Below are 14629 nucleotides of genomic sequence, written 5' to 3'. Positions count from 1 at the left end.
TGAAGACCGCACGGAGTTCCAAGATATTTATTGGAAGTTCCCCTGCTGTCGGAGTCCACCTGCCCTGGAACAAGTGTGGACCCGAAACTGCTCCCCAGCCCCGAAGACTGGCGTCCGTTGTCAACAGGACCCAATTTGGTACCCAGAACGGACGTCCCTTGCTGAGATGGGTCGTCTGCAACCACCAGGCAAGGGACAGGCGAACCTCCGGGGTGAGCACTATCGTCTGGGACTTTAGAGACTGAGGCAGCCCTTGGACAGGATCAGGTGCTGCAGAGGTCTGGAGTGAAACTGGGCATATTCCACCATGTCGAACACCGACACCATGGAGCCCAGTAACCTCATCGCCGAGTGTAGAGACACCCGGCGGCTGTGCAGACAACTGCGCACCCTCGACTGTAAAGCAGAGATCTTTTCCCCCGTCACAAAGATCCTTTGCTGTCCCGAGTCCAATAAGGCTCCGAGGTGTAGAATCCGCCGAGACGGGATTAGAGTGGACTTCTGCCAGTTTATTAACCAGCCTTGCCGTTGCAGTAGCGCAATGGTCAGGTCCAAGTGGCGCAGAAGGAGCTCCGGAGATCCTGCCACTAATAAAAGGTCGTCCAAGTACGGCAACATGCAGACTCCCTGCAGCCGCAGAGAAGCCGCCATGAACGCCCTCACCTTGGTGAACACACGCGGTGCTGTCGCCAGGCCAAAAGGCAACGCCCGAAACTGAAAGTGGTCGCTGCGGATTGCAAACCGAAGGAACTGTTGATGGCGCAAAATAGGGACATGCAGGTAAGCGTCCTGTATGTCCAATGACACCATGTAGTCCCCAGGTTCCAGCGCCAGAATGATGGACCGTAGGGTCTCCATCCGAAACTTCGGAACCCGCAAACACTTGTTGAGAGCTTTGAGGTTGAGAATCGGACGATAGGACCCATTGGGTTTCTGCACCAAAAAGAGATTGGAATAGAAACCCTGGCCCCTCTGGGAGAATGGAACAGGCACTATAACTCCAGCCTGGAGCATAGTGTGCAAGACCTTCCGCAGCTCCGTGGCCTTGTTCCGGTCTGATGGTAGACCCGTGGTGGAAAAAAGAGGTGGGGTCTGTGCCGGAAAGAGAGGGCGTACCCGTGGGAGACCACCTCGAGAACCCAAGTGTCTGTCGTGGTGACCGACCAACACTGGGCGAACTGCAGCAGGCGGCATCCCACTTTGGGATCCCCCAAAGGGAGGCCCGGACCGTCAGGCCGCAGGCTTGTCTTCTGGCTTAGGGGCCGGACGTCTGGTACTCCATGCCTGCTTCCGGGGCTTTGCCGATTTCTTGGGACCAGCCTGTCGGGGAAAAGACTGTGGTTTGGGCCTGCCCTGGGCCCTATAAGACCGAAAGGACGATGGTCCTGAACCAGAAGGAACAGCGGCCGACGGGAGACATGGCAATTTGGCTGCTGCACCGTGGCCACAATCTTGTCCAGATCTGGACCGAAGAGAACTTCTCCGTTAAAGGGCAACGCCTCCAAACCCTTTTTGGAATCAGCGTCCGCCTTCCAGGATCGCAACCACAAGGTGCGACGAGCAGCCACCGCTGCTGAAGAAATTCGAGACACCAGGGTACTAATGTCTAAGGCCGCCTCGTTGATATAAGTGGCCGAATCACGGAGATTACCAATCAACTCCGCCTGTTCAGCCGGACATTCGGAATCGAAGGACGCCTTCAACAAATCCGCCCAGCGCTCCATAGCTCTGGCAACCCAGCAAATGGCCATAGCCGGCCGCGATGCCCCCCCCACAAGGGAATAAGCGGACTTCAGGCAGATCTCCACCTTGCGGTCCGTAGCATCCTTAAGGGAGGACATGGATGGCATTGGCAATGTGGCACTACGGACAAGACGTGTCACATGAGAATCCACCTGTGGAGGGGATTCCCACTTAGCAAAATAATTATCCGCGAACGTATAAGCCACCGCCAGGCGCCTCTGCGGTTGGTATCGCTTGCCAGGCTGTTTCCACGCATCCTCTAAATGGTCCACCAACTGACCCGAAAGACTGTGGCGTCACCCTTCACATCCTTAAAAAAGGCATACTTGGATTTAGCCGCTGAGGGAACTTCGTCCTCAATCACCAAGGCTGTGCGGACTGCCCGAATAAGTCCAGGAATATACACCTTGGACCTAGCGTCTGCGTCCTTAGTATGGAGAGGTTCCTGATCGTAAGGACCCAGAATCTCCCCATCATCAGACGTCCCTTCGTCATCCTCATAAGGAGCCGACAGAGACGCCACCGGCCGTTTATGTGGCCGCATCACAGCCTCCCCCTGCAACACGTCCGACAAGTGCTGTACAGAACTCGTCAGGGAGTTAACCCACGCCGGCTCCTGAGAAACCGGGAGAGGGGAAATAGGGAGACTGCGGGGTATCACCAATTGTCTTGGGAAACCCTGCATGAGTGACGACACCACTGATTGCTGGGACAAACCCATCTGCGTAAACGCGGGCTGCGGAGCTAACTGGCCCACTAAGGTTGTAAGCGCCTGAGCGAAACAAGCCCAGGGCGGCTCCTGTACCGGTGCTGTAACCGTAATAGGCTGCGCCATTGACAAACACTGCCGGCAGAGGCCCTCCGCGCTACCCTCCCCCTCCGCTAAAGGAACTTTACACGTAGTACATTGTAGCCGGAGAGGAAAGTCACTTTCAGACATGATGGTATAAAGTATGTGACCCCTCTCACCAATTGTTTTTAAAAAGGCGAGAGACCACCCGGAAAGTCACTTTCAGACATGATGGTATAAAGTATGTGACCCCTCTCACCAATTGTTTTTAAAAAGGCGAGAGACCACCCTGCAGCACCGCACCGCACGGGCTTTAGCAGAAAGAACAGGGACAGTAATAAAGCTGACAGTCAGAAATGGAAAGTACAGGCAGCAGCGCTAGCACAGTCACATACAATGCAAAGAAACTCAATTCCTGCACTAACCAGCGCTGATAAATCAACTACACAGACACAGAGTCTGGTAGGACACAGCGCTGCATACACAGACCTGGACCAAATCGGAGGAGAGGTATGCGGGGGGACCCAGACCACGATGCCTCTGAATCCAGGCTTCCAGCAGCGTTCACCATGCGTTGTTAAGATGGCCGCCGAGGAGCTTAGAGGAGGCTGGCCTGGGGGAGGAGCGCAGTCGGCAGTGTGCAGAGAGGGCTGTGTGCAGCGGGGGAGGCGCCGGCTGTGAGACAGGGAAGGCGCGCTCCCCTGGCATGCATTTAACCCCTGGGACGCTGCAGCGCTACCGCTCTGCTGCGGTCCGCTGTCCCAGGGGGGTAGTGGAAGCGCAGGTTATATACCTGGCTCCACGCTGCAGCCAGTCCCCAGGGAGCCCCCTGCCTGGGGACTCTGGACCATGTAACAGCGGGGACCCACCGCGGGACCCCGCTGCTTACCTTGCTGTCCCCCTTGATTCCGGCCATGGTCCGGAACATCTGGGGTCACCGCTAGCTGTGACCCCAGATGCTCACCAGCATCCCCGGATCGGTACCGGTGTTCTGGTACCGGCGGGGGTGTAGGGAAGACAGCATGGACGTCAGGACTGACTGTCCATGCTGTACATCCAGATGTGCAGCCACAGCTGCATGCAGAAAACTTCAGGGGCTCTTCTTAGCCCCCACTCTAACAGGTGCACCCGACTCCGGCCGGGCACCAAACTAAACTGAGGTGCCTTGACTCGGGGGCGGGGTATAGGAGGGGGACCCTAGTGCATCCTGGGAGGCTGAAAGCTTAACTCTATGGTGCCCGATGACTGACGTCACACCTATACCCCAAGGTATCCTGTGGATACCCTATGGACCCTGAAGTAGAAATTAAGAATGGAGCATTCTATATTGTGGGGAAGTTGTTATTAACAGTCCATATACAGGATCTCTTCACTGTCAGGTCTATATTATAAGCACCTGGTATTCCCAGGTGGTCTCCCATCCAAGTACTAACCAGGCCCAACACTGCATAGCTTCCAAGATCAGACGAGATTGGGCATGTCCAATGTGGAGTGGCTGTAAGTGTGATGGTAGTTCCTGTAGGACCTAAACTAAAAATGCCCCATAACTATTGTGATCATTGAGGCCATGTGGTGTAAGGGTGCCCAGTTTAAATATCCAACGGCTTTCTTTCCTAACGTAGAACTCTGTAAGGTATATAAACTGCGTCCCGATCCCAGTGTTCAGACATCCTCATTGATGATCACAGACTTCTGGGTTGATGACTGTATACTGGGACCAGTGCGCATGCGTATGTATCGGCTTGTACTAGTATGGATTGCTTTTTACTCTAGTTGTTAAATCTTTCACCATGTTACTTTTTCATTACATAAATAACTTTTTGTGCTTTGGAACCACATGATTGGACTGGAAGCAATTCTTTCTTAAGCGACTAGCAGCGCTAAATAGCGTCTAGCGACTATTAGGAATCAATAGATTGGGGCTCGTCCTTGAGGTCACGTTACCGGACATTAATCAAAGCGACCGGATTTTGATCCCTCAACAAAGGGTGGACGCGTCATATACGGGTAAGAACGCAATGTGTTTTATGCCTGTTTTTGTACTCAAGTGTTGTGAAATCGATTATCCGTTTTTGGGTGATCTAAGGAGCGCTGATTAGAATCCAGGGACAAGAGAGAAAAGTCAGTTTCTTTTATTGTCACTTTGAGCTGCAATAGGCGAATCGCAAATAGCGTATGCGTCTTCCCTGTATTGATGCCATATGTTTATCACTTGTTAAAATCTTCTGAATAGGTTTTGCCACTAGGGAAAGCATTTTTCTGGCCAGAAAACAAAGGTATATGAATGTGAACGTGTTCTTGTGATGTGAAAAATCTTATTGTAAAAAAGATACAGGGAAACTCGGTAGGTGTCTGACAAGGAAAATTGCTACTGGGACAGTATACACAGCATGTATATTGTGGTTTCGGAAAAACTGGGAGTAGTTTTTCGGCTGAACCCCCCAATAGTAATCGCAAAGTCCATTGATAAGAAGGTAGTGTCTCTGGGCAATGCGATTAGACTGCATGGTAGTGTAAACCGTGACTGTGACTTGGGGGTCTTGGGAGAAAATCCCTGGAAAGGGTAAGTGTTATTGGAATGCTTAAATTCTACCAGTGGACAGTAACTCAAAGTAGGAAGCTTGATAGCTTGGCAAGTTGAATTTGTACGGAAAGCAGAACAATTGCATAGGCTATTTTCTGTTCCCTCGTTGCGCACGCAAATGGAAAAATGCTTAGCCGCACGCAAATGGAAAAACGCTTAGCGGTCGGCGGCGCATAACGGGTTGAAGTGACTGGACGCATCTTATTTAATTCGTCCAATGCCGAAATCCCTAGTGAGAGGCGATAGCGTGGGAACAGATGGGTGTAAAGCAATCGCAAGGGATGGTCGAGGGAGAGCTGCTTATGAATGGACCGACTGGATCGGCAGGGTATATAATGAATGAGAAGTATGGCGCGTATGCAACTGTGTACTGTGACATATGGGTCAAAATGACCAAAGGATGTGTGAAACCCTTTCCTAAAGTTGGCAGTTTCAATTTGGAGGTATTTTTAGAGATAACATATGTTTAGTAAAATCTCTAAAGAAAAGAGTAATGTATAATGACTGTTTAGTTATGGCAGCATGAGGGGAACACGTGGCATGGTGGTGTATGTGCGTCTCAAAGTAGCGTACTCGCACCGCTAGGTAGCGTACTCGCACCGCTAGGCAGCGTGCACACGCCGCAAAGTAGCATGTTCGTGCCGCGAAATGCCGCACACACATGGCATAGTAGCACGCCGCAAAACAGCGTACTCATGCCGCAAAGCAAGACATCGTCAGGTAGCATACCCACGCTGCAATGTAGCGTCATCGCGCATAAAGCAGACAGCGCAAGCGCACCTCGGTCACCATATGCGACCGCAGGTGAAAGTACAGCCGATACTAAAAATAATTTAAAAATCGTAATAAGTAACTTGTATCCTGATTTAAGTCCCCTCCAGGAAAATGTTTTGGTAGAAGATGATAAACCTACTATAATTTCAGCCATTACGCATGCTGTTAATATATTAGATGTTCCACAGAGAGGAAAGGCAGCGATCCAACTAGCAGGGCCAGCACCTGAAATGGGTGAGACTAGTGGAGACCGGATTAGGAGAGGTAATCCTGAACAAAGTGAGGTGGTAGGTGCACATCCCAATGGGAAACCGGACAAAGATGGTACAGTTCCCATAAGGAATGTAGAAATGCACTGTCCATGGACTAGAGCAGAATTACATTCAATTATGTCAGATTTCCCAGACCCTAGGAAAGTTAGCCAAATATCAGAAATGTATTAAAGATTTAGGTAATGCTCATGAGCCAACTAATAAGGATTGCCGAGTGGTGTTAAGGGCCTGTCTCCCCTCCAATACTGATGTGCAAAAGTTTGTAAAGCATTGTGTATTGGAGGAGGATAAATCCTTAACTGATGAGGATAACCAGAACAATATAAAACGTATAATAACACAATTGGCTGTATATTTCCCAGTGGTAGTTAACTGGAGCCAAATCTTCACTATTAAACAAAAGGATAGTGAATCTGCAGCAGATTATTATGCCCGAGCACTGCTAACAATAACCCAGTACACTGGGATAGCAGATATTAAAGATGATGTACACCACAGGGAAGTAACTGTTATGGTACTTATGGATGGTCTCAAAGACAACCTAAAAACCAGAGTGCAAACCTCTCTACCTAACTAGAGAGGGATTACTGTAGATCCACTTAGAGAGTCAGCCATAGAACATGACAAGAACATTGGCAGGAAGAAAGAGGCACTGAGTGAAAAGTTAATAGCAGTGAGCATTCAGGCTCTAGAGGGATCACATACACAGCCACAGTCTTACAACAAATACCAACAACGGGGTAATACAGTAAGGTGTTTTAATTGTAATAAAGAATTACACATACAGATATACTGGAAATTGAGAAATCAGGGGCCACCTAGGAAGGAAACACCCAGTTACACTCAGAAAGGGCACTCCCAAGGTTCAGGGAATTTCCAACGGTCACCCGCTCACATAGCGACAGCCAATGCTCTGCTGGAGGATGATAGTTAGTGCTAGGGGTCAGGTCATACCTGTAGTCTACAGCCAGTTAGGTTAACTGAGAATACTAGGGAAGAACCTACAATGACAGTTGATATATCTGGTAATAAACACACTTTTCTTGTAGATACAGGGGCGACCAGATCCATGATAACTTCTCCATTTAACTTACAGGTTACCAATCAGACCATAGCAGTAGTAGGAGTAACGGGGAGAGTACAGCATTACCCTCTAACCAGATCTGCAGATGTTACTATCGGGCCACTGCCAACCAAGCATTCCTTTCTCCTGGCAGCGGCGGCTCCTACTAATCTGCTGGGAAGGGATTTGTTGTGTAAGATGGGATGTGTCATATACTGTACCCCTGATGGTATATTCCTAGATATACTGGAAAAGGTTGCGCATGAGGTACAGGACATATTGGACACACCACAAAGGTTAATGTTGCACTCTGCCATTTTAGAACAAAGTCCATCTCAGGTAAAAGAAATGATAATGCAAATACCAGGTTCCCTCTGGACCAAAGATGGACAGGACACTGGATTGATGGCAAATGTATCTCCTGTAATGGTAAATTTGAAGAGTGGTAGGCAGGCTCCAAAAATCCCTCAATACCCATTACAGCCAGATGGAGCTAGGGGTTTATCCCATAATAGAAAGGTTATTGCAACAAGGGATTTTAATTCATACAGCTAGTCCAGCCAATAGTCCCATTTTTCCAGTGAATAAGGCTGGAGGAGAGGGACTATAGATTAGTACAGGATCTTAGGAGTGTTAACAAAGTTGTTGGGAGCCAATTCCCCATAGTGCCCAATCCAGCTGTCATCCTCATGCAAATTCCACCAACTGCAACCCACTTCACTGTCATTGATCTATGTTCTGCATTTTTCTCTGTTCCTCTTCACCCTGACTGTCAATATATGTTTGCATTTTCCTACAGAGGGGTACAATATACATGGACACGATTGCCCCAGGGTTTCATAGATAGCTTCAGTATTTTCTCTCAGGCTTTACATGACTGTCTGCAATCTTTTCAACCAAGCAATGGGTCTGTCCTCATCCAATATGTAGATGATTTGTTGTTGTGCTCTGATTCATGCATGTCATGTTTAAATGATACTAAACTGTTGTTACTTCATCTCTCACAAACAGGGCACAAGGTTGCAAAGGACAAATTACAGCCATGCCGGACTAGGGTCAAATACTTGGGACACTGTCTAACCCAGGGGCTATGACACTTGACAACTGACAGAATACAGGCCATACAGACCATGACACTGCCGCAAAACCAACAGCAAATCCGTACCTTCTTGGGCATGTGTGGATACTGCAGGACATGGATCCCAGGTTTTTCTATTTTGGCTTTACCATTGCAGGAATTAGTTTCATCCTCAAAACCCGACCGTGTCATACACACTGAGAACACAGAGCAGGCTTTCCTTAACCTTAAGGAAAGTCTGACAAGAGCACCTGCCCTGGGAATACCAGATTCTGAAAACCCTTTCAGTTATTTTCTTTGAGTTATTTTGTAAGGAGGCTGATAGCTGCGCAGCAGGTGTCCTCACACAAAAACATGGTTATGCTAGCAGACCTGTAGCATACTACAGTGCACAACTGGACACTGTAGCAAGATCACGCCCAACGTGTTTAAGAAGTGTAGCTGCAACTGCTCTTCTGGTAAACAAGAGTGGGGATGTAGTATTAGGGCATGATACAACTGTCTATACACCGCATGCAGTATCTGCCTTGTTGAATTCTGCCCAAACCAGACATGTCTCTTCAGCTAGGTTCACGAAATGGGGACTAGCTCTAATGGCACCTGCAAATATCACCAATAAAAGGTGCAATACGTTAAATCCAACAACGTACTTACCATATGTGCCTCGAGATGCACAAAGGGTGAAGGAAGGTGAGTCTCTGGTTGAAGGTGAGTTTTGCAGGTATACTGACACACATGATGTATGGAGTATTTGAATCAAACTTTTACTGCAAGACCAGACATACGTGATACACCATTAGAAAATGTAGATTTTATGTTTTACACGGATGGGAGTTGTCACAGGTAGACGGATACAGGAGAATTATGCACAGGTTATGCTGCTATAAATGAGGAAGATGTTGTAGAAGTTGAACCACTTGGTCCACCTCACTCAGCACAGGTAGCTGAGCTGGTCGCATTAAGGAGAGCGTGTGAGCTGGCAGAAGGTAAATCCGCTAATATCTACACTGACTCCAGGTACGCCTTCGGGGTAGTACATGATTTTTGGCTCTTTGGCATCTTAGAAATTTTATGACAGCAGCAGGCACACCAGTCGCACACTCACATCACATAAAAGGACTACTGACAGTGATCCAGCTACCAAAGGCAGTAGCTGTCATCAAATGTAAAGCCCACACATGTGAAGAAGACCCGGTGTCAATGGGCAATAACAGAGCAGATGAAGCTGCCAAATGGCCAGCAGGGTTACGCATAAACTTAACAACTGATAACGTGATGGTCTTCCAGACAATAGGCACGCAGAAATTAATTGAGATGCAAAATTTGTGTTCCCTACAGGAGAAGGCAGTCTGGAGAATGCTTATAAATTGTTCAACAGATGGTACTATTTCCCTTCCAGACTAAATAAAATTCACCCGGACATCTCAAATTTATGCTGGAGATGTTGCTGGGATGTCGGAACGTTTCTACATATATGGTGGAGTTGCCCAAAGATCGTTCCCTTTTGGAATGAAATTAATACCTTGGTTCATTCCATATTGGACTTGAACATTCCACTCACTCCTATATACTTTTTACTACCATTATGTGTCCTTGAGGCCACTCACTGCCAACACTAATTATTTCGACATACAGTATGGTAATGGCAGCCACATGTCTTTTGGCATCAGCTTGGAAGAAAACAGAGGTTCCATCTATGGGGGAAATTATAGCCAAAATATGGCATACTAGCATTCTTAAAAAGAATTCTTCTAAAAGTTGGACCTCTCATTTTCACAGTCCCCCACATACATATAGCTGATTACTGCATAGATCTCCCTGATGCTTTACTTTAATTTTTTCATTACAGAAGTAAGGTCTCCTCAGAATAGGTGTACTATTTACTTATTTTATGGGAATATTCGGCTGAGTCTGCTCCCTCCTCCCTTCCCTTCCTATCTTTCCTTCTTATGGACAGCCACCACACGTTCCGAATTTCTTTCTTACCATCCTTTGTCACTACTATTCTCATCTTTTCCCTCTTTTCTACACTCTTCTCTTTATTAATGTAAAAAATGGATATTTTTTTAATGGCAAAAATGGGCTATGACGCGGGCATCTATTTGTTCTGACGATATTGTTATTTAATTATTTTTTTGTTTGTTTGTCTGCTGTTTGGTACTGATGTGCCATTTATCTTATACAGTCCTCTATGTAGGTCTTGTGTTTATTGTTATTCATCCAATTAATAAAATTCTATTAAAAATAAATAAATAAATGAATTGCTCAATCTAGTATTTAATCTGTGATAAATCCTTACCTGTCTCCAGATATAGGTAGAAGAGGTTGTCACCCTTTGGATTATAACAATGGACAAAAGAAAATAGTCTGCGCTACCTCCACAACAGGTTCTATTAAAACAAATCAAAATATCAACATAATCAAATTGAGACAGATGTATTAAAGATCTATAAAATATTTAATGATCTACCTAATATGTAATAACATCGGATAAGTACAATATATTAATAGAAATCTCCCACTATAAAATCAAATATTGTCAATCACATAGTATCAACCTATTAAATAACACAATGAAACAGTGTTGCATATAGATGTTGCAAATCACCAGAGTCCATAAATCATTAGAGCGCATATAAGGCTGTAAATAGGTTTAGCTCCAGATATATTTTGCTAGCACACTTATCACCTGGTGTCGATTGTATTTGAAAGATGCCGCTGACTATGGCATATAATACACCGTGTCCGGACACAGGTAAGGCAAAAATGACAGATAGTTCATCCAGGAATATCTCATGCCTGGTGGTTATTCAGCAGTCTTTGACAAACAGAAATCAGTCTACTCAGCCAAGCAAATATCACAACCGCATGTGGACCGTGTCTCTGGCGCCCAGACAGCATTAAATTCAAGTGTCCCTGGACGTACTCAGGGTTGATGAATATAACGTAGTGGGGGCCCTCTAAAGTATACCCTTCCAGGTCCGGAATATCGTCTAATCAGCCAGAATCCAGGTACCAAGTGCTGTGAGCCATGGCGCTGTTGGAAATATGCCGTGGTCAATAGTCTATGCGGCGTGAGTCTGGTGCAACTGCGCAACAGTGTATCCAGTGTGTAAGAAGATCATCCCATCTAACGCGTTTCGTCACACACCATGTGACTTTTTCTAAGGTCAAACAAACCCTTTGGATTATGAATTTCCATAGATATGCGTCCCCTTAGGTAATGAATACCGTTAGGTTCTGCGTCCCATTAGGTTATTAGTCCCCTTAGGCCATGTAGCTCCCTAAGTAGGGGAGCTTGTGTGTAACAGTAGGACATTGGTGAGGTTGCAATAGTGGTTTGTCACAAGGCATGTGGGTAGCAGCAGACCCCCGGGTTATGCGTATGACAATCTGATACCTGGCATCTTATTTAAGGATATTTTTAAATATCTTTGTTTATTTTGCCATTGATGTATTGTAGAATATTCACATTAATATGGCTGCAGAGTTGAGAAAAAAACTGCTGGGAGAAGTGGTCTCTTCTTTGTGGTATTTGACTATTTTCCGGTTTTAGTCTGTTTTATCGACAGTGATTATATTGACCCTCAACCCTAACCCTAAAACTTTCTATTGTAGAGATTTTAACTGTAATACAAGTTACAAAAACTGCTGGCACAGTGGGATCTCCCCCCACTAAAAAAGTTCAACTAAAGAGAAAAGAAGTGCAGCGCTTAGCCTGAATTAGTCAATCAATCAGTCAGTTAAAACATGTATTTATAGCATAGGCTTCAGAAATGATACAAAAATGTGGTTCATTTAGATGTAAAAAAAGAGGGGCGCGGCCACTCAAAATGAGTCCATGTCATCATGACACGCCACCCATTTCTCATCACTCTGGGAGCATTTCTCTCCATTCTGTTTTAAATACACCTAACCTATATGGTGGTTTCTCTGCAAGAAACTGATCTTCCCTGTGCAGACAGTGACTTAAGTTAGTGTTTGCTATTCAAATAGGAGATCACATGGTCCAGAAGATGCAAGATGCCTGTTTGTGTAGGAATATAACCAATGTCATCATCATACACAGAGGTTCAATCAGACTTGTGCCATCTGTATCGACTCCTGCCCCTTATGTCTCTAAAGCCTCATGTCTTTACAGCCTCAACCCCCTCCCCTGCTTTCCTCAGTCTACCCTCTGGGTCCCTCAGCCTCCCCCTCGGTGTCAATCAGCATCATCCTCTGTCTTCCCAGCCCAGTACAGCTCACACTTGCCTTCTGCTGCTTGGCTCCTCTCTCTACAGTGTACAACGGCGAGATGTCATGACATCACAATGCTGCCTTTCCTGACAAAAAAAAGTAATTGATGTCCCAGCTCTCTGCCTCCTCTATGTGCAATTTGTTTAATTTTCAATGTCTAACTTGAAAATGGTACAACTATGTACCACAGGCAGTAGTATGAATTTTGTAATGGTATGCACTTGCACTGCTGATGACATCACATAAGGATGTAATGTGTCCGGTATAGGTATAGATGGATATGTATTGTGTATGATATAGGTATAGATGGATTTGTAAGGTGTATGATATAGGTATAGATGATTATGTAATATAAAGTCATGAATTTGCCTTGTTACAAGGATAGAAATCTAAGACAACTTTTATTAGAGAATGATTGTACCTTTAGAGGCAGAAAATACACCTGAAATTTATATAATAAATTGGAGGATTTACTCAAGATGGAAACAAGACCCTGGTGGGACAAAACCACCCTACAGAAATAAAGAGAATATAAAAGAATCGCTAGAAGTTTGAGGATCTTTAAATCCTTATCCTTTGGGGATGATGATGTACTACAAAATAGATGGAATAATACACTAGATGAGTATTCCATTACACTAATGAAATTACTCATTGAATACAGGGAGTCTAAAATTATAGAAAAGGAGATAGAAATCCTAAGGACACAAATAAAAAGCTCCGATACTATTCCAGAACACAAAGAAAGACAGAATTTGTTTAACAAAAGAGTGGAAATATTTGGAAAAGAAATAATTCAGAAAACAAGAAATTTCATAGGGATTATAGTGAAAATAAAATAAGAGACTATAGTGAAAATAAAATAAGGGGCTATAATAAAAAGAACCCATCAAACCATAATAATCAAGAACTAAAGAGTAATGTGAGAAAGGAGCCCCAAAACTACGAAGTCACAAAGAAGTAGGATTAACTCATCTGGAGATTAAAGTACAACTAGGGGTACCATCAACAAAATACCCCACACAAAATTGACTAAATTAAATAAACATGGGGTATCTCCTCATAACCACACATACTGTATGTAGAGGGAAATAAATATGGAGGGGCACAGCCAAAACAATATTACTCCCAGACAGACAATCATTCAGAACCTAGCAAGTCCCCTTTTTGGAGGAGAAGGGAAGAAGCCCCAGATCTGTGGAGGAAGTTCCCATACAACTCCAGAAACAGATTCAAACCTCTCTACCCAGGCACCCCAAAAAGGGGAAGAGACCTAGATATAGAGGGAATGGAGGAGGAAAATTTAAACAGAAGAAAACAAAATACAAGGCCCCATTAAATCCTGCAAATATTTTAAATTTATCCATACGCCAACTTAGTGAGGCAGAGATTAGGCTCTTACCTAAAGGAATGAAATTTGCTCCATCCACTAGTCCCAATTTTTTTTAACTCTTTATTGAATTAAATCGTTATGCCCAGGCACTTAGCCATAAACAATATTTTACACAATAAAAATGAAATTAAAAATATAGAAGGTTCCCGATAATACTTGATGCAGGGGATAGGAAAAGTTTAATACCACTGACAGAATTACTTTGTAAAAATGATATATAGAGGGTGAAGGCAATCTAAGCACTTATCAAGGCAAAGATAAGACTAGTTTATTTACTAAAAATTCAAAATTTTTCTCTCTACAGTTTAAAAATGGATATATTGACTTCTTTTACAAAAACAGTTTACTACAGCTGAAACTATGTCAAAAGACTTCTAAACCAACTTACCACAACTTGACCTCCCACTTGCATTAAAACATTTCTCTAAGGATAAATTTATAACCATCAAACCAGCGGATAAGTAGGGGGGGGTAACCCAGAACACTTCAGACTATGTTGCTGAAGCTCTTCGACAACGTGGAGATGTTGTCTTCTGTACACCATTAGCCCAGGATCCGTCTGCAATCTTTCAAAGTTAACTGAGGCATTTTTTGGATAAGGCATTGGAGGATAATGTGATATCCAGAATTTGAATTTTTGTTTACACTTCACCCTGTCACACCAGTTTATTAAAATTTTCCCAAAATACACAA

General features: G+C 44.9%; 1 pseudogene; it reads right to left on the bottom strand.

Annotated features, from left to right (window-relative positions):
• Positions 1–3917: 3917 nt before the first annotated feature.
• Positions 3918–4036, bottom strand: LOC148481244 (5S ribosomal RNA; annotated as a pseudogene).
• Positions 4037–14629: the final 10593 nt, after the last annotated feature.

Source organism: Taudactylus pleione, unplaced genomic scaffold (genome assembly GCF_031769625.1).
Source record: "Taudactylus pleione unplaced genomic scaffold, aTauple2 ptg000587l, whole genome shotgun sequence".
Lineage (NCBI taxonomy): Eukaryota > Metazoa > Chordata > Amphibia > Anura > Myobatrachidae > Taudactylus > Taudactylus pleione.
Note: the sequence above shows the minus strand (reverse complement) of the source record. Positions and strands in the feature narration are given on the sequence as shown.